Source organism: Mustela nivalis (assembly GCF_964662115.1).
Source record: "Mustela nivalis genome assembly, chromosome: 10".
Classification (NCBI taxonomy): domain Eukaryota; kingdom Metazoa; phylum Chordata; class Mammalia; order Carnivora; family Mustelidae; genus Mustela; species Mustela nivalis.
Genome location: NC_139029.1, coordinates 2,638,032 through 2,654,511, shown reverse-complemented (window position 1 = coordinate 2,654,511; position 16,480 = coordinate 2,638,032).

Genomic DNA, 16,480 nt, shown 5'->3' with positions numbered 1-16,480 from the left:
CCCCTGCAGACCATGCACCCGAGCAGACTTCCTGGGCACAGAGGCCAGCTTTTTATTCTGAGTCCACGTCCCTCTGGCTGACACAAGCCATATTTTACGTGGCTGCGTCATATGGACTTTACATAGATCTGTATGCTGCTTTGAAAATCTAGTTCACGATTAAGGAGAGCAGTGCGTGCTCATTTATAGAAACTTTGGGGAGTCCAGAGAAGCACCAAAAAGAATAAAACATAATCTGTAATGCTCCCCGTCATAAATACAACAAATCCTTCATATTCTCACCTTTTTTCCTGACCACGTAGCAGATGCCTCCACCATCTCCTTCCCCAAAATTCTTCATAGGATTGTCGGGCCCCTGATTCTCTGCTTTTGCGCCCCACACCACTCATCTTCCGACACTCGCAGACGCGGCTTTTTTTACACTGAGTAAACACTGAGTCCCGCTGAAGAGTCACCTGCTTTCAACGGCAAGGAGTACTGCAAAGAACAACTTCACGTGCATGTCCCCAACCCATCTGTGGGCTGTTTGGCAAGAGGAGTCGTCAGATGGTTTTCATTCTGAAGTCGAATCAATGAATACTCTACTCCAGGTTCCTTCGAGACAATATAAAAACGAACCGAGGAGCCCCTAAGATTTACAGTCAGTGATAAAAGGACTCTAATATGATATAATCTTGATGAGATGAGCTACACTCGGTATTTCCAAACTGATGACCACACAGAGTCGGATATGGACCCTGCCAAGCAGGAGATCTTCGTTGCCTGTAGCACGTGTGTCCTGAAGAAGTGGTTTCGTCGGAGCGCGTATGAAAATGGTCGGACTGTAATGGATATGTGAGCAGGTCCAGCCTGCCTGGTCAGGGATGTTACACACAGATGTTTAGATGAACGAGGGTGGGTAGCAAATCCATTCTCCGCTTCTTCCGAGCTGATGATCCAAGCTAATATGCTGGGAATGCCTTCAGTACGTTAAATTTTAGGATAGAACACATCTGAATGCATATTTCGTTTTTATTAAATTTTAAACCTTGCAGCATCTCTGAGGTCCCTGGGTGCCATCCTGGCATTCCACGGACCACAGATGGAAGATCAAATTGATGGAACCACTTTGGCCATTGTTTTGCAAATACAGGAGGACTGGACGAAAACAGGTGTTTTTATTTGTTGGCTTGTTTGCTTTTTAAATGTTTTCTTATTTCACAAAAGAGTCCATCTGACCTGTGGGGTCAAGGATCTATCCTATAGGACGGAGATCTTCAGGAATTGTAGAAGCAGACAAAGGAAACTTAGCCACTTAATACTTGTCAACTTAGTACTTGTCAAAATGTAATCTTTAATTCTGCTTCTGAGTTTGGGGTCAAGAGGACAGATTTCTGTAAAGCCAGGGTTTCCTGTTTCTGGAGTTCTCCATTGTGATGATCTGGTGGGTCTGACGGAATAAACTGGAGATGAATAATATGCTTTCAGAGCATTTATACTTTGCACAGTGCCTTTCGGTGATCTTCATGCACTTAAGACAGATTTGTGAGACACACATTTGAAGAGCAGCAAACATTTACCTTCAAAACCCTCTGGACATTGCGGCACTCCGTGTCAGAAGAAATAGAGCAGAGAAAAGATCACACCCAACGTCATTCTTTTCTTCCTTTATCCTTGACCAGACTCCCTTGACCCACTTTTTTAAGTAATATTTTTTTTTCCCTAGGTACATCGAGATATAAATAACTTTTCATTAATTTTGTCTGAAGCACTCCTTTGAACTGCATGACCAGAATGATTTTTCAATGTAGGAGTTTTTCCACTATGAAATATTTCTTCTCTATCAGTGATTCTTGTCGCTCTTCCCGCCCTCCCCACACCCGTACATGCACAGGAAAGAACCACCGTTTCCAGATAATCTGGGGTGGCTGTTCCCCGTCTCTGGTCTCCTCATGTTGAGCTGTATGACTCCTTCCTCTGGTCCTGGGTGACCACACCGGGTGTTCTTTCCACATCATTTACCAAATTTTCCATAAGTCATTTTTACTTTTTATTTTCTCCAGTGCTGATTTTAATTTTATTGGATATATTGTATACGTTTTCATGAACTATGAAATGTAGCATACCCACAAAAGTGTGGATGAAAATATTCATAAACAACTAAAGAACCATTATAGAATGAATATTCAGGGGCCCCCGGGTGGCTCAGTCGGTGAAGCATCTGCCTTTGGCTCCAACCATGATCTCAGGGTCCTGGGATTGAGCCCCACATCAGGCTCCCTGCTCAACGGGGAGTCTGTTTGTCTCTCTTCCTCTGTTGCTACCCCTGCTTGTGCTCTCTCTCTTTCTCAAATACATAAATAAATTCTTCTTAAAAAGATAAAATGAGCATTCACTTTTCCATGACTGAGACCAAGAAGTAGAACATAATCACAAACCAAACTGCCTCCCTTGTGTGTTTTTTCTTCTCAATCCACTGGATCAAACTCCCTTGGATGACCACATTCTCAATTTGCTATAAAGCATTTCCTTGGGACGCCTGGGTGGCTCAGTTGGTTAAGCAGCTGCCTTCGGCTCAGGTCATGATCCCGGCGTCTTGGGATCGAGTCCCACATCGGGCTCCTTGCTCAGCAGGGAGCCTGCTTCTCCCTCTACCTCTGTCTGCCATTCTGTCTGCCTGTGCTTGCTCTCTCCCCTTCTCTCTCTGATAAATAAATAAAATCTTAAAAATAAAAAAGCATTTCCTTGGCTTCCTTGATCATTTTCCTTTACTACCTGGTTATTCTTGTACGTATTTTTGTCAGTTTTGAGACTTTAGACAAGTAGAAGTTTACTGTGCGTATTCTTCTCTGATGGGTTGTTTTTCTCCACAAAAAGTAAAGCTTTATCCAAGATGGCGCCTATGTTATAGTTGATCGTCCTTGCTGCAACACAGTCAGGGGGTGCTGGTAAGTCTTTAATAACTGGCTCTCCAGAGAACAAAAGCCCTGATATGTACCCTTTGCCCATTTCTGTAGTGTAAATACTTCTACTGCGGCTGATTTCAAGCTACTCTGTAAAACCTCTCCAAGTGGATTTGGAAAGAAAGGTGCACGTGTATGAGCTGACTCAGTCCTCACTGCAAGTATTTCCATATGAGAATATACAACTTATCTGTCCGTTCTACAATGCATGGACTTTGGATCATTTTCTAACTTTTACTGTTAAAACAAAAAAGTTTAGACATGCTTCCTAGTTCATATGTGCAAGTTTCTTTATGCCATAAACTTGGTCAGAAGATCTGTACCTGGGGTGCCTGTGTGGCTCAGTGGGTGAAAGCCTCTACCTTCGGCTCAAGCCATGATTCCAGGTCCTGGGATCGAGCCCCTTATCAGGCTCTCTGCTCAGCAGGGAGCCTGCTTCCTCCTCTCTCTCTGCCTGCCTCTCTGCCTACTTGTGATCTCTGTTTGTTCTATAAATAAACAAAATCTTAAAAAAAAAGAAGATCTGCACTTGCTCAATTTTATAGGGCATTTTGCAGGGACAATGGTGCTTATCAATAATTCTGCCTGCTTCCCATGTTCTGTAGCCCCTCACAGTTAGGTGGTGCCATGTGACAAATTTCAACCAAAACCATGGAAATGACATGTGTCAGTTGGCCAAGTAATAGAAAAGCCACATGCTTTTGTTTAGAGTTTCAAAATAGGGTTCCACTCTTTTCAGTAGTGTTTTGAATAGAGTTTCACTTAATTTTGTCAAGGTTCAGAGCCTTCTGTTGTGGAATCTTCTCTCTGGAAATTTGTATATTGCTGTCAGATTTATTTCTAGGTAGTTTATACTTTGGATACTGTTGTAAATCTTTTCATTTTAATCTAAATGTCTACTTGTTCCTGCTTGTTTATAGAAATGTCGTTGGACTTGTGTATAAATTTTCTATCTAGTAATTTTGCTACCTTCTCATTGTAGTTTTGATACCTAATCTACATTGTTTTCACTTTTCAATATCCATAATATCTGTGGAGAACGTAATAAAGAGTGTGACTCCGCTTCTGATGTGTGACTGCACCAGGTTTTAAGCCCTCTTCCACTTCATTTTTTGTGTTATACCTCAGCAAACTCGTGAAAAATCCTGGTGCTCAGGTGTGGAATTCAAGCCACTCAAGCCGGGTCTTGCATATGGGAACTTTTAGGCTGGTCCCACCACCTAACCTCCCTATGGACTCTGAAAAACAATCTGAGGGGTTTGAAGGGGTGGGGGAGTGGGAGGTTGGGGTACTGGGTGGTGGGTATTAGGGAGGGCACAGATTGCATGGAGCACTGGGTGTGGTGAAAAAATAATGAATACTGTTTTTCTGAAAATAAACAAATTAATTTATAAACAAACAAACCCCCAAACAAAAACAAAACAACAACAGCGAAAAACTCAGGCCAGTTTCCTTTGCCTGATGACCCAAGTCACATTTGGGCCAGCCTGGGAGGTGCCCTGCTCTCCGTAGAAAGCCTCATGATGTGAGTAGTCAACCTTACCATACCCTTTTGGTGTGTGAGTGGCGTCATCTGTATCTATGCCCCAGACAAATTTTGGGTAGAGAGCTTTCCCCCTTTCTGTAGGCTAACTATAAAATATAGTAGCAGTTCCGTTTCTTTCATTCCAATATTTATGTCTTCAATTTTTTTTTCTTGCCATTGGAACTGACTAAAACCCTTAGTGCCATGTTGAATGTAAGCGGAATGGTGAACGCTGTTCTAAAGGTGCTACTTTTCAAATCTCATTATTAGCAATGAAATTTGCTGTAGTATTTAAAAAATGTATTTTTTTTAATTTTAAGTAAACTTCACACCACACGTGGGGCTTGAATTCACAACCCCAAGACGGAGTCACGTGTTCTACCTACTGAGCCAGCCAGCCATCTGCTGCAATATTTTTTAAGAGTTCTGTCCAAGTACAGAAGTTCCTTTCTCTCAGTTTGTTATAAATTTTTCTCATGAATTGATGTTAGAAGTTACCAAAAACTTACTTTCTGCATCTGTTGAATTAATGATACTGTTGCTTTTTAAAAAAATAAATTAATGTGGTAAACTGCCATGATATCTTCATGCTAAATCCACCTTGCATTTCTGAGATAAGACCAACTTGTTCATGATTTCTTAACATTATAAATCATGCTGGATTTAGTTTATTAACATTTTGTTTAGGATTTTAAACAAAAACACAGGATTGTAATTTTCCATATAGTGCTTTAGCAAAATGTTATAATTAAGGCTGTTGTGCTAATCTTATCAAATAAATTGGGGAACATTATATCCCTTTCTATATTTTGGTATTTTAAGAAATATAGAATTACTTGTTTCTCAAATGTTTGGTAGGAGGTTTTCAATTATCTGAATTTTTTAAAAATGGGATGGAGTGGGATGAATTTATTCACAGTATCTTCTTATTAGCTTTCATATTGCATCATCATCCATAACATTTTCCAGCTGCAGCTTTTCCCTTTCTCTAGATAAATCTCGCTAAGGAGTTATCAATTTTATTAGATTCATTAGAGAACCAGATTTTAGTTTTGCAGAGTCTCCATATGTTTATTTTCTAATTTTAAATTTCTTATTTTATCTTCACTATTATCTTATATCATTTATTTTGATTGTTCTTTTTCTTTTTCTACCTTCTTTAGATTACTCTCTCATTAATTATACACTTTCTTTTTTTCTAACATCAGCAGTTAAGAATATATGTAAATGGCCCTTTTATGTTTTGAGATGTACTATTTTTACTATCTTTGTATTCTACATTCATTTTAATTTCAATTATGACTTATTCTATGGCTAAAGAGTTATTTAGAAGGGTGTTTATTGATTTCCAGACATATGATTTTTTAATAGTTATCTTTAAAAATTGATCCCTCCTCTTATTTTTATTTACAAACACAGTTCGTATGCTCTCCATCCTTTCTTGTTTGTTGGGATTTGGCTCTGTGTGTTTGCGAGATCGTGTATTCTCTTAAATGCACTATTCTATGTGACCATTAGGTCAGGTTTTTAAATAGGCTGATTTGAACCTATTGTATATATTTTTTATTAGGTTATTCCATCAATTCCCAAATGAAATCTTAAAAATCTCCCAGTATGATTTGTACTTTGTGTGTTTCTCTTATTTACGTATTTATTTGTCAATTTTGGCTTCCTGCACTGCCACTCACGCTCTCATATGCACGCTTATTTAGGATCCTTAAACCCTCCTGGTCAAACACATCTCATGTCGCCATGAGTAACCCTCTCTCTCTCTCAGGTAAGCATATTGTTTTCTTCACGTCCTATTTGGTATTAAAATAGTGATACTAGCTTTGATTTATTTGTGTTTGTCAAATACATTGTTTTTTGTCCTTTTGCTTTTTTAAATTTTTATTCATTTTTTAAAAATTTCTTTTCAGTGTTTCAGAATTCATTGTTTATGCAGCACACCCAGTGCTCCATGCAATCCGTGCCCTCCCTAATCCCCACCACCAGGCTCACCCAACCTCCCACCCTGCTCCCCTCCAAAACCCTCAGTTTGTTTCTCCGAGTCCACAGTCTCTCATGTCCTTTTGCTTTTAAACTTGCTATAATCTCAGATTATAGATATGGTACTCACGAACAAAAAAAATATGACACTATTTCTGTTACGTGGATTGTAATCACTAAAAAATGTTGATTCATTTTATACTATGTTATTTTATTCTTCCTATTTTTTTTCTGAGATTCCTAGTTTCCTCCCCCCCCCACTTTATTTTGAGTTATTTGTTTACTCATCTCTAGAAGTCACACGCTTTAAGTCTATTCCTTTACTGATTATTGCAGAAATTGTAACATTCATAACTAAATCTCCAAATTATAAAATTGACCAATGGTTTTTTTCTGTTCCCTTGTATAACACAACAGCCTTAGAGTTCCTGAATCTAAGAATCTTTTATATGTTACATTTTTCACAAGTTTTAACTCCAAAGATTTTTAATCCCACAAAATGTAGGTTTTATTATTTCCCTCAGCCCCTGTTTCTTTAGATCTCTCACGTTTCTTTTTATTTTATCTCGCACTTTAGACCACTCATCGGCAGGTGTTTATGGTTTCTTTCTTTCTTTCTTTCTTTCTTTCTTTTTGTGCCACAAGAGTATAGCCTTTAAAGATGCCTTCAGTAAGAGTTTGCTCGGAGTGAATTTCGTTTCTTTTCCCTGAAATTTTCATGCTTTCATCGGCATTCTTGAAGCATATTTACATTCCCTACCGGGTCTGTGTTCCCAGTGAGCATCAGTGAGGTTAACGTCTCAGGATCTGGGCTTCGGCTGCTGCTTCTGTAGAGTCGACTGTCTGGAGGATGCGCCTTTGAAGTAATCCGCCTTTCCTCTGTTCTTTAAGATTTTTCTCTTTGAGTTTGCTTTTGCCTTCATGTCTATTTTGCATGATACTGAAAGAGCTATGTCAGCTTTGATTCATTATTATTTTTCAGATATTTGGATTTTTCTACCCGGCTGGGTTTCACTGACATCTGCTTCTTTTACATCATCTCAGTCAAGATTATCTTGGTTGCCCTGCGGTAGAATCAGTCCCCACTCTCAGTGATGTAAAACAAGCTTATTTCTCTCTCCTGTTACACATTTATCATGGTCAGCTGAGTCTTGGCTCCTGTCATTCTTACTTTGAAACCCAAGGTGACAGGGAAGGCTCTGTCTGGAACACTGCTGGCCATCGTGTTGGTTACAGTGATGACAGTTTCCCCCTTATCTGTGGGGGATTCATTCCAAGACACCCCCCACTGAATACCTAAACCCCATATATACTGTGTTCTCCTATACATACAATAAAGTTTAGTTTACAAATTAAACACAGTAAGAGATTAACAACAGTAACTAAAATAGAACAATTATAGCAATATAGTCTCATAAAAGTTAGGTGATAAATCTATGGGCTGAAATGAAGGTAGGTGAGTGGCATAGGTCTTGACACACAGTGTTACACTTCTGGTGGCCATCAAGAGGATATTTGCTCCAGACTGTAGTGGAAAGTGAAACCACAGGTGCGGGGTTGGCTATGGATGATGTAGATGATGTAGGTTGGATGTAGATGATGTGAAAGACATGGCGGCTAGACACAAGCTAAACCATAAGGCTTTCACTATAAAATACCGTGTATCATGCTATTTAGCTCCACTGACCAAAGCGAGTCATATGACCACGCCTTAGTTCAACATGAGGGGGGTAGACCTCTACGGTAAGAGGAGGCATGGAATATTTGTAACTCATAATAAAAATCTATTCATGATATTTGTGCACTGACTCCCAACTGAGAAGAATTTCTGCTGCAAGCGTGTTGCAATACCTTGGATCTCCCTGAGCACAGCTGGGGATTCATCCAATGAAGCAGAGTTGGAAGGTGGGAAAATGGGCCTGAGTTATAACGCCAGCGTTTTTCTTGTAAAGTAGCTCTGCTAGGCTGAGGTGAAATTTTCTCGCAGTCTTGTTACCTGTGGTCATACCTGCCAGGGTATACCTAGTGCCAGAGCCACCCCATCTTCATCTTTCTAAATTTTGTCCTATCGTTCTGGGGGAACTGCCGTTCCTGGCAGGGTTAGGGAAAGTACAAAATACCTCTGCTTGATGGAACAGGCACCCTCACAGTCAAGGGATGACTGTCTAATTTTCTAGTTGGTAGAGCAAAAAGTCATAGAACCAAAAGTTGCCAGTCACTTTCAGCCAAGCAAACTCACCAATTTTAAGCGACCTTGTGAGGTTGGTTCACTAATGGTGCTTTCCAGTCCACTGTTCTTAGCTTTGAGAATAATTTCCCCCGGGGTTCCAGCAAAGAGTTGATTATCAAACCCAGCTCTTGGTGATGGCCTACGCTCTCTTCTGTTTCAGCACCATCTAAAGTCTTTCAGTGAGAAGCTCCTCACCAGATGTCATTTGTAACCAGAAGTTCTTGCAGGCACGCATGCCTGGAAAATTCTGTTTCCTTGCGGCATCTGAGATTCGATGTACAGAACAGTTTCCAGAAGCATTTCTATCCTGTGAAATGGCATATGGCTGGTGCTTGAAGCAGGCCTGGCTGGGGTCCGTGCCAGCATGAACTCCTGTGCCCACTGTGGGGGGTGTTTTGCACCCAAAAGGGAAGACCCCAAGGGCAATGTGTTTGGATAATTATGATGATGACGGTGTCATCATGATGATGATGATGTAATCAACAGACTTCTTCCGGATTGAAATGTCTCCCTCAACTCACCTAGGGTTCAGTAACTGCTTGCGAGAGACTCTCGGGCGGGGCCTCTCCGTGCAGTTACTTTAATTAAATGAAACTGCTGATATTTTGGTTTTCCTCGCTGTTTGATCCACCACTGGAACTAATGGCTACAAATTACATGTGGTGTTTACAAGAGATACCGAGGGGCCCCGACAGGTGCACTAGAGGGCCCTTTATGTCAAGGATAAGAGGAACAGGCTGAGAGGGCACGGGGACATAGGCATCGTGCCTGGAACCTGAGCTTCCCACCTTGCAAATATTTATTTGGATAGCAGAAATGTTAAGATGAAGCAATTGTTGGCACTTCCCTTCCCGCTTCCGAGAGGACAAACAGATAGCCCTTCTGACAGCCGGGAACTCAAGGAAATACACGGGAAACGTGCAACAGGGCTCTGGAAAAGCAGCGGAGCCCCCGCAGGGACGGGAGCAGAACAGGGTAGAACAATGCTGCAAGGAAGGTTCAGCTCTTGGTCCTGGCACGCTGAAATACTGATGGATAATTGTGATTAGCTTTCAGAATTTTTAATTATAGAAGTGGTATAAATAATCACCCAGCCCAGCTTCACTAATGAGAGCCCTTGTGCTGAGATACACAGGGAAGCTTTCGTTAGGTGCCTCTCCAAGTGTGGCTGCTAATTAGGTGTCTTGCAGGCTGCAGGGTTTCGAGGGAAAAAGTGACATTTTTACACGAACTCGTGGGAAGAGAGAACAGATACCAGTGGAAGATCTCTAAAGTAAAACCCCAGACCATTGCTAGGGCTTGATTTGGTTTTCGTTTGGTTGAAAGATCACATGATGTCGCACCTGGCTGAAGTGGCAAATGTGACGTTCACACCCGGGTCCTTCTGACTTCAAAGCTCCTGCTGTTCCAACACACCACACTGTCTTGCACCAACAGGCATGGAACACAGACCGGCCATCTGGTCACAACATTTTCTGCAGCACTGTTCTGGTGAACTTGCCGCTCAGGTGTTGTGTCAAAGACAGAACATTGTCCAGATCACCTCTTTCCACTGAAACACAGAAGTAGCCGGAGTCCTGCTGATAGAATGCCACTGCAACTGGCAATCCTTGTTGCTTTCCCTTGTTACACTATGTCTTTTTACTTCTACCGATACTCTGATTACCCTGCTGTTTATCATTGATACAGTTGAGAAGATATACCAATAAAAGGGTTATCTTTTTAAGCTCCTTCCAGAGATATTTAGTTAGATAAGGATCAAAGACCTTTTCCCCAGGGATGCCTGGGTGGCTCAGTGGGTTAAGCCTCTACCTTCAGCTCAGGTTATGATCCCAGGGTTGTGGGATCGAGCCCCGCATCGGGGTCTCTGCTTGGTGGGGAGCCTGCTTCCCTCCCTCTCTCTCTCTGCCTGCCTCTCTGCCTACCTGTGCTTGCTCTCTCTCTCTCTCTCTCTCTCTCTGTCAAATAAATAAATAAAATCTTAAAAAACAGAAAAGCAAAAAAACAAACCAAACCCTTTTCCGCAATGCATAGCCTCCTTTTCCTCCTTTGGTTAAAAACAAACAAATAAAACCCTCTATGTTAACTTGACAGTGGTATTGTTTATAGCCTCCCTTGCAGCTGGTTGTGGCTCTGTGACTAAATTCTGACCAATGACAGTGAGTATAAATAATATATGCTAATTCTAGCCTATGTCCTAAAACAAAGATATGCTCTTTTACCTTATCCCCTTACCCTAATCCTACTGGCTGGAATGGATGCGTGGTGGATGGATCTCTAGCAGCCCTGCTGGGCCGTGAGAAGAAAGCCTCACGTAGAAGGGGTGGTAGAACAAAATGGAAGAAAAGCCTAAGTTCCTAAAGAGAGTGCAGCCACCGTACCAACTCTGGACTGTTATCAAAACTTGAGATAAAAATAATGTAACTTGTTTAAGCACAGCACTCTTAATTGTTTGTTTTGTTGCAGCAGCCAGGCTGTATGGTGACTAGTAAAGGTTATCTTCTCAGTGAGGCTGCTGTAGGTATCAATCTTGAGGGCAACATTGTAGCAAGGCTGCCATACAGGTATCAAATAAGGTTTGTCCTTGTTGATTCCTAGGCGCTTATAAGAGCATAAAGATTCCTAAGGGTGGTTATGAAATAAAGGTAATTCAGAGAATCCCAAAACTATTTCCTGGAAACGAGATCATTCAGTGGTTAAGAAAAGGTCTTCTTTAATCAAAAAAGTTTCTCTCACACACACCCCACTTGAGGACACAAAATGTGTGTTAAAGTCTCTCAGAAGTCCCAAAGCACAGGAACCTATTGAACTGTCTTTTCTTCCCCTTTTATAAAACTTAAAAAATGTAAGTAGTGCATCAAACAGTACAGAGAACGTACATCACTTCTCCATGAATTATCTCAAAGCCAGCATTGAATGCATCGTTGTACAAGAAATAGAAGGGTGCAGACAATCCAGGCATCCCAGACTCCCCCAATCATCATCTCCTCTCCCTTTTCCTCTTCTGCGAGATGGTTGTTGTCCTCACTTCTAACACCTTTGTGCACTTTTCCAGTTTTTAACTTGATATAAAAGAAGTGTAAGGTTTATCTTCCTTTGTGTTTGGCGTCTCTCGTTCAAAACCTTGTTTCTGAGATCCATTCCTTTGTGGGAGGGAGCTTGATTTATTCATTTCCTTTGCTAATTTGAGCCACAAAGACAGATTCCACTTCCGGCAAGCAGCTCACGGCACTGATAACGAGGGTTTATCTCCATTCAATTTCAGAGACTTAAGATAATGTAAGTAGAGCTTAGTTCCAGAGAGAGGTAATTTGCTTACAACCCACCTTACTTGGGGGGCTGGGGGTTGTTGCTCTTTAGGGTCTCAACGCCCAAATAGATGGATATACCAGGGCTCCCCACACTGAGCCTGCAACTACAATTTTTGTCTCTCTTGTCCTCTGTGATTCTTAACAATATTATTCAGCTTCCTAGCTTCTTAGCTCTCTCCTACAAACTGACAGATGCCGCCGGGGGAGAAGGGCCCTAAACCTCAGGCTTACCTCTGCGTACTCCGTTTCTTAGACTCCAGATACATAATTTTTGCATTGTTAGCTCAAAACTTGGTGTTAATGTGCTTCCAGATCGTCTATTTGTTTTCAACAAGGACAACTGGTTCTGGTTCCCAAATCCATCACACAAAGAGGAAATCCCTGCTTAGCTTTCTCTAGACCAACACTGACCAAACCTACTTTATCCCACACACCTTTCCCATCGAAATTTTGTAAAAGCAGTGAAGAATGCAATTTGGAGAAATAATAATGTAACTTACTGGAATTTGGAGTACACTTTCTGTATAGTGGCTTTTTTTTTGATAAAAATGATTCCAAAATATTATATTTACCATTTTGTTTGTTGAGAAAACATTGAAGTTTATGAAGACTATTTTCTTCCTTAATGAGCCAAGGTCATAACTATTCTTACACCACTATTTGCATTTTAATAGTAATATATACTTATATTTTATTTATTATTATTGAGTTATATTTTATCCACTATCCAGCTGCTGAGAAAATACTGAATATTATTTATTTTATTCAATGAGCCAAGGTCATTAGCATAGCATTAGCGATCACACGTTTTTCTTTCTTTTTTTAAAAAATTTCTTTTCCGCGTAACAGTATTCATTGTTTTTGCACCACAACCAGTGCTCCATGCAATCTGTGCCCTCCCCAATACCGACCACCTGGTTCCCCCAACCTCCCACCCTCTGCCCCTTCAAGACCCTCAGGTTGTTTTTCAGAGTCCACAGTCTCTCATGGTTCACCTCCCCTTCCAATTTCCCCCAAATCCCTTCTCCTCTCCATCTCCCCATGTCCTCCGTGTTATTCCTTATGCTCCACAAATAAGCAGAGAGAGCGATCGCACTTTTAAAATGGAGGCCCTTTCTGGGACTGCTGTGCCTTATTCTTCCTCAATATTTACGGGGAACTAATATGTGCCAGATGCCATCCTAAGAGTTTGCTTTTAGTCATTCAGTCTCAACAAGGACCAGTGCAACAAGTACTATTGTCATCCTTGGTTTTCAGGTCAAGGATATAGAACACTAAGAGGTCCAGCAACACCGGGTGAAGAAGAAGAAGTGCCCCCTCCCTGCCCTACCCTGCCTCAGGTATTGTGACACTGGGGTGCTACCATATGTACTATCCGGAATGACTGGCCTAACAAAATCCATCACTTTAATTTGTAAAGTAGTTAATCTTTGTTTTCTCCCCCATCCATCTGTGTTGATAAAACGTCATGGACTGTCAACAAGTTCCGCACTCAGGCACCAGGTTTCCATTCCCTTGCAGAAAGATCAGGTAAGTCAGTCTCGATGAGCACGGGAAGGTGGGTCTCGTTGAGCCTGGGGAGGTGGGTCTCGTGATGAGAGCACAGGCTCCCGGTGCCTACACATCTGCTTCGGTGGCTCACAAGGTTATCCCACGGTTGTCTTTCTGCTTCCTTTCTCATTTTTTAGTATAACAATGGCTACACTGATTACATGAAAACACAGAAGATTGGAAGATTTATTCTTTTTTTCTTTTTGACCATAGCTGCATACACATTACACTATGCTTCTCCATTTCTTCCGAGGTTTATTCATTTATTTGAGAGAGAGGGAGGGAGCGAGCAGGGTGAGGGGAAGGAGGAAAGGGTCCCAAGCAGATTTCTCAGATGTGGGGCTTGATCTCACGACCCTGAGATCACAACCTGAGCTGAAATCACCAGTTGGATGTTTAATTGACTGGGCCACCCGGGGGCCCCTGTGTTTCTCCACTTGGAAAGGAAAGTCCCCACAGCTAACACTTTTCATCTAAGAAGGCAGGTTTATGAACATAGTCCAGTTAAATAGAAGGGCCAGCTCTGGCACAACCAAGAGCAGCAGTCTACCTGCTTTGTGACGTTCCCATGGTGGACTCCCAGAGCTGACGGTTTGAGTCTGGGGTGGAAGGGTTCGGAGTGAGTCACTGTGGGAATTACCGGTTAGTGTTTTGTACCTGAACATTACTCGTATGTGCAGACCACAGTAGCTCCTGGGGAGTACAGGAGTCCAAGGAGAGCAGTTTCACTGGGTCCGGTCCCCTAGACAGGCCCTCGGACGAGGGGCCCAGGTGAGCTGGTGTCCACCGCAGCTTTGCGTGTGAGAATAAGAAACAGAGGAGGCTCACGCACCCAACAGAAGGATGCAACAAAAATAAACCACAGCCCAGGAACACCACGGACTCGCAACATTGAAAATGAATTAAATTAAATTTGGATGTATCAGCGTAGGCAAATCTCTTAAACAGAATGTTGAATTAAAAAACCCAGCTGCAAGACTGTATATATACATTTAAATATATATATACATATCTTTTTTTGTATGGTAAGGCATACTAAAGAGAACGGAGTAGTTTGTGCGGGTACACTAACTTACAGTATAAAAACACTGACGGGAAGGACCCAACCTGCTTCACTGCAGTGACCGGACTGGGAATGGGAGTGGGATGAGGAAAGTGTCCCGGGGGGGCTTTCCCTTGGTGTAGACGTGATGGGGGCGGCTCCTGTCGCTTCTGGGAAGGCCTTGCCGCCCAGCAGCAAGTGGTGTGTTAGCGGAAACCTGGCCATGATTCCAGAGCTGCCTTACCTGACTCATGTCACCAGTGGCAGCGCACGTGTGACGGCCCAGTGAGGAAGGGGTTTGGGGCCTGGCGGACGCCGGGATGTCCGGTTCTGGGGCTGTCCCGACTGTGGGCTGCGTTGAGCCTACGTGGCGTTCACCTTCTCGCTCTGCTCAGAGCTGCGTTGTCCTGTCCCTTCCGTGGGCCGCTGTCCCTGACAAAGTGTCCCGAGTTCGGTCTGCTCTCAGAAAACCCAGCCTGCTGCAAACCATGTTATGACATTTATTTCTTCAAAACAGTTGTTGTGAAGCTAAGTCAAGTCATGGACGTTCTTTGTGCCACCTGCATGCGTGTGTTTTAGTTTATCACAGCCTGTGTCCACCAAGGACAGATCACTACAGGCTTGCAGATTTTGAGTTTATTTTCCTTTTGTTTCCTTGGAGAGGGTCACTTTTGCAGACTGAGGTTCATCTCTGAGAACACGGCATTCTCCCAGAAACCACGACCGTGGGGACCGAGGCTCTCAGAAGGAGCTGAGGGATGTGTAAGGGCTTGGTGGGAGAGATAGGAGCCCCTCATCTCCGTCAGCCTCGTCAGAGCCTCCTAAACACAGAATGCCAGCGCACGGAGGAGAATGGGACAGCGGGGTGTGTCTCGGTGTGTGTGTATGGGCACACCTGTGTGCTTGTGTGCTCCTGGGTGTGTGTGTGTTACCATTTCCAGAGACACAGAGGGTATTAGTCTGTCCTGGCTGCCTAACAAAATACCACAGACTAAGGAGATTAGACAATAGACATCTGTTTTCTCAATGTTCTGGCGGCCGGGGCTCTGGGACCAAAGGGCAGCAGACTGTGCCCCCCCGAAGGCTCTTTCCTTGGCCTGTTTGTGGACGGCCGCCTTCCCTCTGTGTCGCCACATGGCCCTTCCTCGATGACCGCCCACCCGAGAGAGCTCTGGTCTCTCTTCTTATCAGGTCAGGGCCCCACCTGACGACCTCAATCCGCCTTGACGGCTTCCTTAGGGCCCATCTCCACGCCCAGCCACACTGGAGTTAGCGCTTCCAATCTGAATTTGGGAGGACGCGAGCATTCGGCCAGAAGTATGGAGGATGGAGTTCGAGGCCTGGAGAAGCCGCTGCCGAGTAGCCGACAGTGAAGGAGGCAGTGGAGGAGAGCGGCGAGCGGCACGGGGTGGCAGAGGGACGCCTGGAGAAGCCGCGCGCCTCCACCGGAGTCAGCACGGGCAGGAATCCGGGTGCAGAGGTGCCGCTCAGAGCTCAGAGAATCCGCCTATACAGCAGCTTTCACGCCCGCGCCGGCACGCGAGCACGGCCCACGCAGGCGCACACATCCCTCTAGTAATAAGCAGTAAAAAACTCTTCCAGGACCTCATCATTGAAGACAGAGGCAACGTAAAAGGCAAGAGTAGAGTTTCTCTAGGCAAATTTTCTCGTCTGGATCCAAAGCAAGACACCGTTGGCAGGTGGCAGTAGAGACAAGAAGTGCTGTTCTCACTCACCTGCTGAGACCCAAGGCTCTCATTTCTCTGAGGGTTTTCCTGAAGGCATCCATTTTCCCCTTACAGTTTTTAGGCTCTGTCACCATAGTTTATGAAAGTAATTATGTTTATCCTTTATTTGGCTAAACCTAATGAACCCATGATAAACAACTCA